A 15,141-nucleotide genomic window follows, 5' to 3' on the forward strand; every position below is an offset into this window, starting at 1 on the left:
ACTTTAATATACTCTTCTACCTTTAGAATTCATTCAGTTCATGACTGTTACTTTTTGGTAATCAACATCCTTTCACCTAAAGCGATTTGAATTGAACTATATCGTCTTTCCAATATTTAAATTTTAACAGTATATTGAAGCAAGAAAACTAAAAATTCTAGTTGTCTTGATATCTGTGTTTTTATTGGATTTGAACACATTTTCAACTATAATTTCATTGTTTCGATCTAGACATGTTCTTAATCTGTATTCAATTTCCTTGCAGAAACCTACACACAATATTGAATTTCAAAAATGTGTTTATATGGACTTACAAATAATCTTTAATGATAATAATTTTGTTGGTTGAGACCTATTCACAATTTTTAAACTGGGAACTTAACATAATGTTAAACTATGATAAACAGGCTTGGTAGGACCGCACGCAATGTTAAACACAATATAAACTTGAACCTACGGTATGATGCTGAACTTTTTTTGAAAATCTATATATATATATATAATTCTCTTCTGGGAGACGCTAGAAAAACAAGCTGTAAGCGCACCTAGCAGTCCCCCTCTCTTCCTCTCTAGGCATATCTCTATTACCCCCCTCCCCCATACCCACATGGTCTGGTGAGCTGTGGTTCACGCTGTTTACAAGCGTAGATACGGGTTTAGTGACGGCTATTAGGGGCAGATAATTTAGTTTGAAACGATTTTAAACTTAGAGGAGGTAACTAAGAGGAGGCTGCTTTCACGTGGAGGGGGGGGGGAAAGAGGGTTTTAGTGTTTTAAAGCAAATATATTTTCAGTGGCAGCATTAGTACTGTCGAATACACAAATTATGAATTACTGAAAAGTAGAAAAAACAACAACTAAATAGCGGCGTATGATACGCCGCGGGTCGGCTCGTATCTCATAATACTCATATCTACACACGCAATTTATTTTCACGCACATCAAGGAGAAGTGTCTGCTACATTTTTACTGACAAGTATTTTTATTTATCTCATCTTCTTATCCGTTTGTTCATATAGTAGCCAAGATTTGTTCTCACTTTATCTCTTTTTTTTTCTCAGACATGAAATTAACAATGTCAGTTTATCCTGCCACGTTCGCTTTAGTATTACATCCAGAGTTTCTTCCAGGCATCTCTAAATTTATTTATATAGAAAATATACACTTTTAACAGTGTCCGCCCCCCCCCGGAAATTTTAGTCCGTCCCCCCCCTTCCGAAAATTTCTAGAGCCCCCCCCTCCCCTCCTCCTCCCCCCCCCCCCCCCCCTTTGAGAAAAAAGTCTGGAAGAAACACTGATTACATCGGCAATGAGGACTGATACAGATTTATACAAGTTGTACATCTTCTGACATGTACTTTCATCCATTGAAGATGGTTTACTTATATATATATATATATATATATATATATATATATATATATATATATATATATATATATATATATATATATATATATATATATATATATATATATATATATATATATATATAATACAAAACGTCTAATTTCAATTTTATTTTCAAACCCGAAAAAAGTAAATGTGTAATTAAATGGTGATTTAATGTTTTGTGGAGAAAAGAAGAAAAAAAATGTAAAAAAAAAGTAAAAGAGCTGAAATAATTTTTGGGATCAAAGAATAATAAAATTATAAATATTGTAAGCAAAAAGGAATGATATTGAAAAGTAAAATGTGACACAATACATCATATATTCTTTCCTTTCAAACAACTATATCCATAATAGTCTTATTACGTTTCTTTTTTGTAAAATCATTCCCCGCCCAGGTTTGCTGTGGCTGTTTATTTTTTAAACAAATTTTCCGTCCCCCAGTTCTGATTCGACTTACGAAAACTAATTAGTATTTAGATCTGTAATCCATCCACAATATTTATATTATAGGCCTATTTATATTGCCACCAGTAGGAAAGTAATGAACGAAAAGGTTTTAAAATGATTAGTCTTTTCTTTGCATAGCAGAATAAACGAGTGAAGATGAGTCAAGTCAACCTTTTGCCTGCACTTTTCTGCCTGGCATTTGTAACTGGTGAGTTGACCTTTGACATTTGTTGTGCACTTTTCTTGTTCTATATCTCCTGATGTTTGCCCACATTTGTTGTTCACTTGTAAGATTTGAATGATTAACCGCCAAAGTTTCTTCCAGGCATCTCTTCGGGGGGGGGGGGGGGGGGGGCTTAGCCTAAAGCAATTTGAACTATATCGTCTTTCCAATCTTTAAATTTTAACAGTAGGCCCTATATTGAAGCAAGAAAACTAAAAATTCTAAATGTCTTGATTTCTGTGCTTAGCCCCCCCCCCCCCCACGAAAAAAAGTCTACCCCCCCCCCCCCCCCCCCCGAACGAAATTGAATTTTTATAGAAAATATATACTTTTAACAGTGTCCGCCCCCCCCTTAAAATTTTAGTCCGCCCCCCCCCCCCGAAAAATTTCAAGTGCTTCCCCCCCCCTCCCGTCCCGGAGAAAAAAGTCTGGAAGAAACACTGTTAAAGCAAATCTTGTTATTGATGAAACCCCATATCTTATTATCCACATACATTGCTAGGAGACGATCATATACAACTGATTGTATTAGGCCGAGAATTTTTCAACTGGAGACTGGAAGATCGTCCAGAATTTGCTTCGGTCATCGGTCATTACAGGAACAGCGACAGATTAGAACGTTTTGACCTGAATTTTATGAAAACAAGGATGGTATGTTTTGTTTGATAATTAAAATAGCCTAAACTACAGTAATCCCCGATATACGAGATATTTGAAATAAGAGTTGTCGAGTGAGCTAAAATTTCTTTCGTTGAAAAAAAAACCCGAACAAGTTGCAGCTGAATAAGTATCTGGGCTATTTAATGACATTTACCTAACTCATTGCCGAGACATTGTAAACGAGTGGGGAAAAAACAAATACACCGGACAGGTTTATTTTAACGGCCTGCACGGAGTTGTGAGGCGAAATAGCAAAGATCAGCGAAGAGAAAAGTAGTGATAAACTTAAATGAAAGTAACACAAAGTTTATATAGGAATATTTCGGTTCAACTCAGTGGCGGAACAAGCTCGTATATATATATATATATATATATATATATATATATATATATATATATATATATATATATATATATATATATATATATATATATATATATGTATATATATATATATATGTATGTATATATATATATATATATATATATATATATATATATATATATATATATATATATATATATATATATATATATATATATATATATATATATATATAAAGCAAAGTGGTCAGGTGCCCGATAGGGCACTTCCCGGCGCCGCAGGCGCGTCAAATTTGGCACGATGGTGCCTTAGGGCGATAGAACACGAGGGCCGGTGACGGTTGGCCGAAAAGTTTAAGCGGAGGGGGTCAAAACTGACCTCGACTGACCGGCGCCTTATATGGGCTATATTACGAAAAAAAATTTCCTCCGACGACCCCCCCTTGAAATTTTGTGAGGTGGTAGGAGAAAGCCTTGGGGTGTCACAAAAAACTCGCCATGTCCGGGAAAATTCGTTAAATGGGTCAAAACTGACCAGTCGTATTTCCCTATATAATCTTTGTATTTTATGGGAAAAACATAGGGTGATTTCAAAACGAATTTTAGGGCACTTACGGTCTTTACATCTGGCTAATTTTTTGCATGCTCTTAGGTAAATGGCTTGACCTTTAGGGAAACCTGTCGGTTTGACTCTCAGCCCACGACGAGGGCTAAAACGTGACCGCGAGTGAAATTCTCTTTATATGAGCTCTATTACGAAAAAAAATTTTCCTCCGACGACCCCCCTTGAAATTTTGTGAGGTGGTAGGAGAACGCCCTGGGGTGTCACAAAAAACTCGCCACGTCCGGGAAAATTCGATAAATGGGTCAAAACTGACCAGTCGTATTTCCCTATATAATCTTTGTATTTTATGGGAAAAACAGAGGGTGATTTCAAAACGGATTTTAGGGCCTTTACGGTCTTTACATCTGACTAATTTTTTGCATGCTCTTAGGTAAATGGCTTGGCCTTTAGGGAAAACTGTCGGTTCGACTCAAAGCCCTCGACGAGGGCTAAAAAGTGACCGCGAGTGAAATTCTCTTTATATGAGCTCTATTACGAAAAATATTTTCCGACGACGACCCCCCTTGAAATTTTGTGAGGTGGTAGGAGAACGCCCTGGGGTGTCACAAAAAACTCGCCATGTCCGGGAAAAATTCGTTAAATGGGTCAAAACTGACCAGTCGTATTTCCCTATATAATCTTTGTATTTTATGGGAAAAACAGAGGGTGATTTCAAAACGAATTTTAGGGCCTTTACGGTCTTTACATCTGGCTAATGTTTCGCATGCTCTTAGGTAAATGGCTTGACCTTTAGGGAAAACTGTCGGTTTGACTCTCAGCCCACGACGAGGGCTAAAAAGTGACCGCGAGTGAAATTCTCTTTATATGAGCTCTATTACGAAAAAAAATTTCCTCCGACGACCCCCTTGAAATTTTGTGAGGTGGTAGGAGAACGCCTCGGGGTGTCATAAAAAAATCGCCATGTCCGGGAAAATTCGTTAAATGGGTCAAAACTGACCAGTCGTATTTCCCTATATAATCTTTGTATTTTATGGGAAAAAACAGAGGGTGATTTCAAAACGGATTTTAGGGCCTTTACGGTCTTTACATCTGACTAATGTTTTGCATGCTCTTAGGTAAATGGCTTGGCCTTTACGGAAAAACTGTCGGTTTGACTCACAGCCCTCGACGAGGGCTAAAAAGTGACCGCGAGTGAAATTCTCTTTATATGAGCTCTATTACGAAAAAAAAATTTCCTCCGACGATCCCCCTTGAAATTTTGTGAGGTGGTAGGAGAACGCCTCGGGGTGTCACAAAAAAACTCGCCATGTCCGGGAAAATTCGTTAAATGGGTCAAAACTGACCAGTCGTATTTCCCTATATAATCTTTGTATTTTATGGGAAAAACAGTGTAATTTCAACACAATTTTTAGGTTACTTAACCTCTGTACATCATGCTAATGTTTTTGCATACATTTCTATAGATGACTAGGCCGTATGAAAAAACTGTTGGGCACACTCAAAGCCCTCGACGAGGGCTAAAAGATGACCGCTAGTGACATTCTTCTTATATGAGATGTATATAAATAAATTGACGAACGATCCACTTAATATTATTTGAGGTCGTATAGACCGACCCTGGAGGGTAACAAAAAAACTTTATTCCAGTCGGGAAAAGCCATTGTAGTCGTTAAATATGTTCATATATTGTATTTTCTACTATAAGCATTGCATCTGTTTGTTAAAAAACAAGTTAATTAAAAAAGTCTAGTGACATTTATGCGCAATTTCCTTATGTTATCTAAAAATAGCTCTGACGTATATTGCTGGGGTGCGTTCAAGCTAGAAGAACGATCGGTTTGTAGGTGTTTATGTAATTTTAAAATTTGTGACCGAACGAGAGGATATTTTTGAAAACTTTCTTCGGCAATATTGTTCTAAATTATGGGCAGGAATCGATTGGTACATGTTTCAAGTCGCTAAGTGGTCTGGTTGCCGAGATATGGGCCAAAAACTGCATTTTTAAAAAGTTTTTTTGGCTTTTCCGGGAAATCCATGAAAGAAACCCGGAATTTTTATGGCCTATGCTCATTCTCGTAACTTGCTTAACATAATTGCTTTTGGAACTAGTCATCGATATTGCTTCGTTGAGGAGGAGATACGACTTAAAGCCCGGACACACATTCATCCATACATTCATTCATCCATCCATTCCCAGAAATGACGAGTTAATAAACGCAATTCTCCAGAATGGAAATTGCGCTAAAAAGTCTAGTGACATTTATGCACAATTTCCTTATGTTATCTAAAAATAGCTCTGACGTATAATGCTAGAGTGCGTTCAAGCTAGAAGAACGATCGGTTTGTAGGTGTTTATGTAATTTTAAAATTTGTGCCCGAACGAGAGGATATTTTTGAAAACTTTCTTCGGCAATATTGTTCTAAATTATGGCAGGAATCGATTGGTACATGTTTCAAGTCGCTAAGTGATCTGGTTGCCGAGATATGGGCAAAAAACTGCATTTTTTCGAGGTTTTTTGGCTTTTCCGGGAAATACATGAAAGGAACCCGGAATTTTTATGGCCTATGCTCATCATCGTAACTTGCTTAACATAATTGCTTTTGGAACTAGTCATCGATATTGCTTCGTTGAGGAGGAGATACGACTTAAAGCTGCGGACACACATCCATCCATCCATCCATTCATTCATACATCCAGAAATGACGGGTTAATAAACGCAATTCTCCAGAATGGAAATTGCGCTAAAAAGTAAACAAGGACAGACGTCAATTCGGGCCATTTTCAAGGGAGGTAACCTTTTTAAATAATTATTTTTCAATTAATTGTATACTATTTTAAACAGAAACAGAAAATGACCAAGTATAGCATTTGTTTTAGTAAAACATTAATTTCTTAATTAAGCTACATATCATAATTAAATAAAAAAAAATAATTTTAAAAGTTAACGTAATATAAATTATGAGATATACTGATCGTGGTACCTCTGTAGTTCTAATTTTATTTTAGTCATAAATTGCGTACTTTCAGTTATTTTCTCTGACAGCGGATCGTAAACAACATACAACAACATCTTCTCTCAAATTAGCATTACTGTTTAAATTTAACACTCCACACCTCATCAATCAATAAATAATTAGTATTCAAATTATCAAATGTTTTTGACAACCTAAGCGAAGCTAGGCAGTATGCCTAGTATATATATATATATATATATATATATATATATATATATATATATATATATATATATATATATATATATATATATATATATATATATATATATATATATATATATATATATATATATATATATATATATATATATTCATTTACGCAATAGCGCGTGTTAGCTACTGTAGAACATCACTACTGTAGTAGATCAGTTTGTTTTTCCACAAAACCACTATCAAGGTGCCAGTGGCGGAGCTATAAAAGGCTTAGTTGTTGGGGTGCTATTTTGTACACACTACCACAAACACGCCCCGGTTTACGCTGATGGTGAAAGAAACACCCCTCGGCGACGGCCTTGGTGTCAGAGGCGCCACGTGGCTCTTGGGACACGGCCACCGGTTGAGGCCCCTAATACAGCGAGACTGGTGATTCAAGTAGTATCAGGGGCGCAGCGAGGGGGGGGGGGGGAGGGGGGGACCGCACCGGTTGACACCATTTAGGGGGTGACACTAAGGCAAAAAAATAGCAAAATATATACAGAAAAATGATAATTCCACTAACATAAGTTGCTAATTAGAGTGTTAAATAGTCTTTTAAAAGCAAATTTGACAAATCCCCGACAAGAGTGGAAGGGGGAAGGGGGGGGGGGGATAGAGAGGGGTGACACCAGGACGTAAACCTGCTAACGATAGAGAAAACATGCTACTTCAAGCTGTCGGACTCATTTGGTATGTGAACAGGGGAAGTAACTTTTTAAGTATAATTTTTAAATACTATTTTTTAAAGAAAAAACAAACATCACAAGGTATAACATTCATTTAAATATATATTTTGTTATAAATTAAGTTATTTATTGTATTGATTTTTTAAAAGTTAATTCCAAAAGTGAATTTAATATAATATTTGGTAATACTTTTAAGGAAGCCTTTGCAATTCTAACAACATAGCGTGTAAGAAGTTTGCGAATGTTCAATTAATGATCGTATGTCGTAAGGTTACTCAAACTGTTCAAGCTTAAGCCTTAAGCACTCCACATAACAGCCAATCACCAATTAATTAATCATTCAATTTCTCAAAAGTATTTTTAAAACTCAAGTGAATCTAGGCAGTATGCCTAGTATATGTATGCGTATGAGTATGCGTATGCGCATGCGTATGCGTGCGCGTGCGTGTGCGCGTACGCGTACGTGTACGTGTACCTGTACATGTATGTATAAAGGTCCTTAAAGGCTAACTATAAATAGAAAATTGCAATGAAAAAAAAATGGGGGTTGAGAGAGTTAAAACGTTTATTAATAAAATATTTGCTTACTAATATAAAACATAGTAGAGTAATATAATTTACTGTAGGAAAAAGCGCGAGGATTTTTAAGCAGACTTGATGCTATAAACGAGGAGAGCTTGTCCAAGAAAGATGCAATGGACTACACAATACTTAAAGACATGCTACAAAGATACATAGAGGGATATCAGTGGCACAAGTAAGACCTTAAGAATGAGAAACGTTTAAAAACAAGTCTAAACAAAATATAAGTAATGGTAAAGGCTACGATGTATGAGTTCCCCGTAAAATAAAAAAGCCTTTACTATGCCGGAGAAGCGCAGGGCCAATTGAATACAAATATTTTGATATACTATTGATTATGCAATGGTCTAGACTCTAGGTCATTTGTTATAGCTTCAAATGAATAAGCTCAGGTTTTTAAATGACTGTTGACATACGCAGCTGGAACTATTTGAACCCAATCAACTGGCTTGAAGGTAATCAGAGAGATCCACACTTTTTTGTGGAGTCTACACCTTTCGACAACCGAGGGGACTTCGAAAATTACATCGCTAGACTTAACAAGATGCCTAGACTTGTAAGTAGTTTCTTTTAATTACATTTTCGAATACAAGCGGGGAAAAATCGAATCAGCTGGCAATTTTTAAGTAAAAATAAATATAAAATACACTGAAAAAAAAATGCAACAAACTTGCTTTCTGAAATAAAAGCTTTGGTCGCCCATGAGGTCTCTTATGTATTTTTTTTTTCTCAGTTTGATGAATATATTCAATTCTTCAATGAGGCTATTCGTACCGGAAGAACTTCACATGCTGTTTCTATCGTACGTAACTAATCAATACTCTGAGTTACAGTAGTAACTGTAGTAACGATTCCAGTAACGATGCTGGTCGCATATTGTTTGTTAAATATTATCACTCTGTTTTTATTGTTAACCCTGGTTGATCTTATGTTATAAATATCATGACAATGTATCTTCACCTAGGACAGGGTACCTGCACAAATCGCCTACATCCTATCATCCAGCATCAATGGGTCCATTTACTTCAGTCCTTTTATAGAGCTACTGGATGGCTTCAATATATCTATCCCTACGGATGTCAGGTGAGAATCGCGAAACTTGATCACGCAAAACACAGTCATGTCTTTCTAGAAACGTGAAACTTGATCACGCAGAACACAGTCATGTCTTTCTAGAAACGCGAAACTTGATCACGCAAAACACAGTCATGTCTTTCTAGAAACGCGAAACTTGATCACGCAGAACACAGTCAAGTCTTTCTAGAAACGCGAAACTTGATCACGCAAAACACAGTCATGTCTTTCTAGAAACGCGAAACTTGATCACGCAGAACACAGTCAAGTCTTTCAGAAACGCGAAACTAGATCACGCAAAACACAGTCATGTCTTTCTAGAAACGCGAAACTTGATCACGCAGAACACAGTCAAGTCTTTCTAGAAACGCGAAACTAGATCACGCAAAACACAGTCAAGTCTTTCTAGAAACGCGAAACTTGATCACGCAAAACACAGTCAAGTCTTTCTAGAAACGTGAAACTTGATCACGCAAAACACAGTCAAGTCTTTCTAGAAACGCGAAACTTGATCACGCAGAACACAGTCAAGTCTTTCTAGAAACGCGAAACTAGATCACGCAAAACACAGTCATGTCTTTCTAGAAACGTGAAACTTGATCACGCAGAACACAGTCAAGTCTTTCTAGAAACGCGAAACTTGATCACGCAAAACACAGTCATGTCTTTCTAGAAACGTGAAACTTGATCACGCAAAACACAGTCATGTCTTTCTGGAAACGCGAAACTTGATCACGCAAAACACAGTCATGTCTTTCTAGAAACGCGAAACTTGATCACGCAAAACACAGTCATGTCTTTCTAGAAACGTGAAACTTGATCACGCAAAACACAGTCATGTCTTTCTAGAAACGCGAAACTAGATGACGCAAAACACAGTCAAGTCTTTCTAGAAACGCGAAACTTGATCACGCAAAACACAGTCATGTCTTTCTAGAAACGCGAAACTTGATCACGCAAAACACAGTCATGTCTTTCTAGAAACGCGAGCAAACAATGTCTGCCTTATTCCTACAATAAGGATTAATAGTATAACCACAGATTCTGTAAGCCTTATACATCATCTAAATAGTATAACCACAGATTCTGTAAGCCTTATACACCATCTAAATAGTAGAACAACAGATTCTGTAAGCCTTATACACCATCTAAATAGTATAACCACAGATTCTGTAAGCCTTATACATCATCTAAATAGTAGAACAACAGATTCTGTAAGCCTTATACACCATCTAAATAGTAGAACAACAGATTCTGTAAGCTTTATACACCATCTAAATAGTATAACCACAGATTCTGTAAGCCTTATACACCATCTAAATAGTAGAATAACAGATTCTGTAAGCCTTATACACCATCTAAATAGTAGAACAACAGATTCTGTAAGCCTTATACACCATCTAAATAGTAGAACAACAGATTCTGTAAGCCTTATACATCATCTAAATAGTAGAACAACAGATTCTGTAAGCCTTATACATCATCTAAATAGTAGAACAACAGATTCTGTAAGCCTTTATACACCATCTAAATAGTAGAACAACAGATTCTGTAAGCCTTATACACCATCTAAATAGTAGAACAACAGATTCTGTAAGCCTTATACATCATCTAAATAGTAGAACAACAGATTCTGTAAGCCTTATACATCATCTAAATAGTAGAACAACAGATTCTGTAAGCCTTTATACACCATCTAAATAGTAGAACAACAGATTCTGTAAGCCTTATACACCATCTAAATAGTAGAACCACAGATTCTGTAAGCCTTATACACCATCTAAATAGTAGAACAACAGATTCTGTAAGCCTTATACACCATCTAAATAGTAGAACAACAGATTCTGTAAGCCTTATACATCATCTAAATAGTAGAACAACAGATTCTGTAAGCCTTATACACCATCTAAATAGTAGAACAACAGATTCTGTAAGCCTTATACACCATCTAAATAGTAGAACAACAGATTCTGTAAGCCTTATACACCATCTAAATACCATTAAAAACAAAAATCTTCTTTTCACATTCATCTGACTCCAATTTCAGTGTACTCTCTTATAAACTGACCACTTCACATTCCTCACTGTACCGACTTATAAAATGATGGTGTATTATTGGAACATACAGATTAGTTGTGACATATATTAATGTGTTCAATTGTATTATATTTAGTAAGGAGTATTGTATTATATGTGCTAGCTCCTATTGTATTACATTTGTTAGGGGTAATGTATTATATGTGATTTGTGTGCTAGGGATGATACTATTTACGTAAAGAATAATTGTTTACTTTTAACTCAATTTAAAAGATTTAATGCAGTTAATAGCAAGAGATGTTCTCTGAAAATATTACTTACTTGTTTTCTGTTAAAATTTTAACGTTTTGGTAGTACTCAACTGTGCCGCAACTAGTGCAGTGGGTTGAAAAGGGTGGGATGGGTTAGTTTTGAGACATGTTAGATAATGTAAAGTGTGGTGGTACAGGCCTATGTAAATGTGATAGGCTATCATTTTTTAAATCTGTGAGTTGTTACTGAGTCTAAGGGAGTTCAAATGGTGCATCGTATTACTACAGCAGTGTTGTCATGCCTCTCATATACAGTTAGATAGGCTCAGTGTTTCTTCCAGACTTTTTTTCTCCGGGAGGGGGGGGGGGTCACTTGAAATTTTCGGGGGGGGGGGGGCGGTAGACTTTCTTCGGGGGAGCGGACTGACACTGTTAAAAGTATATATTTTCTATATAAATTATATAAATTTCATTTCGTTCGGGAGGGGGGGGGGGGCGGTAAAAAAATTTCGGGGAGGCTTTGCCCCCCCCCCCCCCCCCCCGAAGAGATGCCTGGAAGAAACTCTGGATAGGCTGTGACATTACCCAGACAAGAAAATCGTCATACCCTAAAAGTTATAAATAATTGTTTCGACATTTCGACGGTATAACAGTGAGCTAATAAACAATCAAACAAACGTTGTTTGCAGGAATGACATCAAGACCAGAGGCTACCAAGCTGTTCAGGCTCTATTTGCAGCTTATTCGAAACTCAAAGATTACATTGAAAAAGTAAGCTTTTTTTAAAACCCTTTCCACGGCAAAATATTTGGTACTCTGTTCACTTGAAGCTGGGTAGATTACACTTGTACGCTTTATATAATGTGAATCCGATGACTTCTGATTCCCGGCAACTGGGTGGATTACACACCCTACACAACCTCTGACTGACTGGACGCCGGCCTACACAAGCTCTGCACACAAAAAACTACACATCAAAATTAAAAAAAAAAACACGTAATCATTCACCCGCTTTCTCCCTCCCCCCTCCCTCTCTCTCTCACACACACTAACACACACACAATAACACATATATTATAGTGAGAGAGAGACCGCAACCGCTACCATTTTCATTAACAACATGAGACAAGTTGTAAGCAACTATGTCAATTATAGGCCTACATCTTAGCGAAATTTGAGTTGAAGATTCAAATAAACAAAATAAGTTTGGAAAACACTCTTCCACGGCTTTGTCGAATCTCTGAGCAATAAATACAATCAGTGGCGTAGCGAGGGGGTGCGGACGGCGCGGACCGCACCGGGTGACACCATTTAGGGGGGGGGGGGGGGATTCGAAAATTGAAAGTTTATCCCTGGCGCCGGGAAGGGTCGCTACGCCTCTGGGGGTGACACCATTAAGTGCCGCACCGGGTGACACCTGACCTCGCTACGCCACTGAATACAATAATGGAATCGCGATTTCGGATATTTAAGACTAAGCATTTTAAATATGTAATTGAATATAACCAGTTAGTTTATGTTATTGTTTAATTTTAGGTGTACATGAAACACACTCGTCCATTTGGGGAATTGGAACACTAGAGAAAGGCAGAGACTTTTATGTTGCCTGCCTAAAGTGGTATCTATCACTAAACATGAGCCCTGCAGAAATTCATCAGCTCGGGCTCAAGGAAGTGGACCGCGTCACGTGCAGGATGAAAAACGGTATTTCTGGCATCCACATAAATACTCTCCAAACTAAACCTTTCTGGCATCCACATAAATACTCTCCAAACTAAACCTTTCTGGCATCCACATAAATACTCTCCAAACTAAACCTTTCTGGCATCCACATAAATAGGCCTACTCTCCAAACTAAACCTTTCCTAAATTTAAAATGTCGTGCTTATTCCTCAATAATCTGGTATTCTTTGAACGTACTTATAATTCATAGCGAACTTTGTGTATTTAAATGGCCAATGTAAAACTCCATATTAAAATTCTATAGACAAAATATAAGATGATCTTCACTAGCATGTTTCTAAAATTTTCATTTCGTCTTCAATATTTTTGTAGATAATGCAGAAACAAGGATACGATGGATACTCAATTCGAGAATATTTTACTCTACTCAATAAAAAAGACGATATGTTTTTATACAACGAGGTTTGCTACTTAAACTCTATACTCTCTTAACTTCATTAAGTAACCATAAAGCAGGGGCGTATTTACAGAGTACGGTCGCCCCCACATTTAATTGTTTCAAACATTAGCGTTACACTTTCTTTTCTAAAAACACGGCAAGATCTATTGGGTAGTTATGTTGAGGGTCAACTCCATACTTTCAATCATCATATTAAACAAGGACTAAAGATGGATCTGTTGGGTAGTTATGCTTTAACTCCATACTTTCAATCATCATATTAAACAAGACTAGAGATGGGACCTGTTGGGTAGTTATGTTGAGGGTCAACTCCATACTTTCAATCATCATATTAAACAAGACTAGAGATGGGATCTGTTGGGTAGTTATGCTTTAACTCCATACTTTCAATCATCATATTAAACAAGACTAGAGATGGGATCTGTTGGGTAGTTATGTTGAGGGTCAACTCCATACTTTCAATCATCATATTAAACAAGACTAGAGATGGGATCTGTTGGGTAGTTATGCTTTAACTCCATACTTTCAATCATCATATTAAACAAGACGGGAGATGGTTCAGACAAATGTCAGACAATATTGTTTTTATTCTATCACTATTTTCTAGACAGATATATTAGCTGAGTATAAACATATCATCTATCAAGAATCGAGCCAATGCTTGGCAAACTCATCAAAGACCATCCAGCACTGCCTATAAAGTAAGTGTCATTTGACACCATACTTATTATAAAGTAAGTGTCATTTGACGCCATACTAATTATAAAGTAAGTGTCATTTGACGCCATGTACGCTATGTAATGTATACAATACAATTTTTCCAGCCTAAACTTATAAAATTTATTTTATCTATTTGGATTCTAGATCTAGAGATTCTAGATCTAGACTAGATCTAAATCTACGCAAAAACTAGACGTAGAAGCTAAGTCGCTAAGATCTAGATCTAGATTCTAGATTTAGACTCGGGTGATTTTATACAATACAATTTTGCTCGGGCTAAACTTAAAAAAAAAATTCTATTAGGATTCTAGATCTAGATATTCTAGATCTAGATATTCTAGATCTAGATATTCTAGATCATCTAGATATTCTAGATCATCTAGATCTAGAGATTCTAGATCAGTGTTTCTTCCAGACATTTTTCTCCGGGGGGGCACTTGAAATCTTCGGGGGGGGGGGGGGGGGGGGCGGTAAACTTTCTTCGGGGCGGGGGGGGGGGGGGGCGGACACTGTTAAAAGTATATATTTTCTATATAAATTTTATAAATTTCATTTCGTTCGTTCGGGGGGGGGGGGGGGGCGGTAAAAAATTTTCGGGGGAGCTAAGCCCCCCCCCCCCCCCCCCGAAGAGATGCCTGGAAGAAACTCTGTTCTAGATCTAGATCTAGATAATCTAGATCTACGGAAAAACTAGACTTACACAGATGTAGACCCTACCTAGATCTAGAATCTTTCAAATAATACATTTCTATACTAAAGTATTTCAGGCCTTAATTACTTTATTGAAATCTTTGTTTATCTATGCAATTTGCTAATCTCTAA

The 15,141-nt window shown here is 36.8% G+C and overlaps 1 pseudogene; it reads left to right on the forward strand.

The window, feature by feature from the left end:
- Positions 1-1,972: 1,972 nt before the first annotated feature.
- Positions 1,973-15,141, forward strand: part of LOC131953974 (uncharacterized) — a 34,156-nt pseudogene continuing 20,987 nt past the window's right edge.

This window comes from Physella acuta, unplaced genomic scaffold (genome assembly GCF_028476545.2).
Source record: "Physella acuta isolate Inbredline_101_S28 unplaced genomic scaffold, ASM2847654v3 ptg000967l, whole genome shotgun sequence".
Lineage (NCBI taxonomy): Eukaryota > Metazoa > Mollusca > Gastropoda > Physidae > Physella > Physella acuta.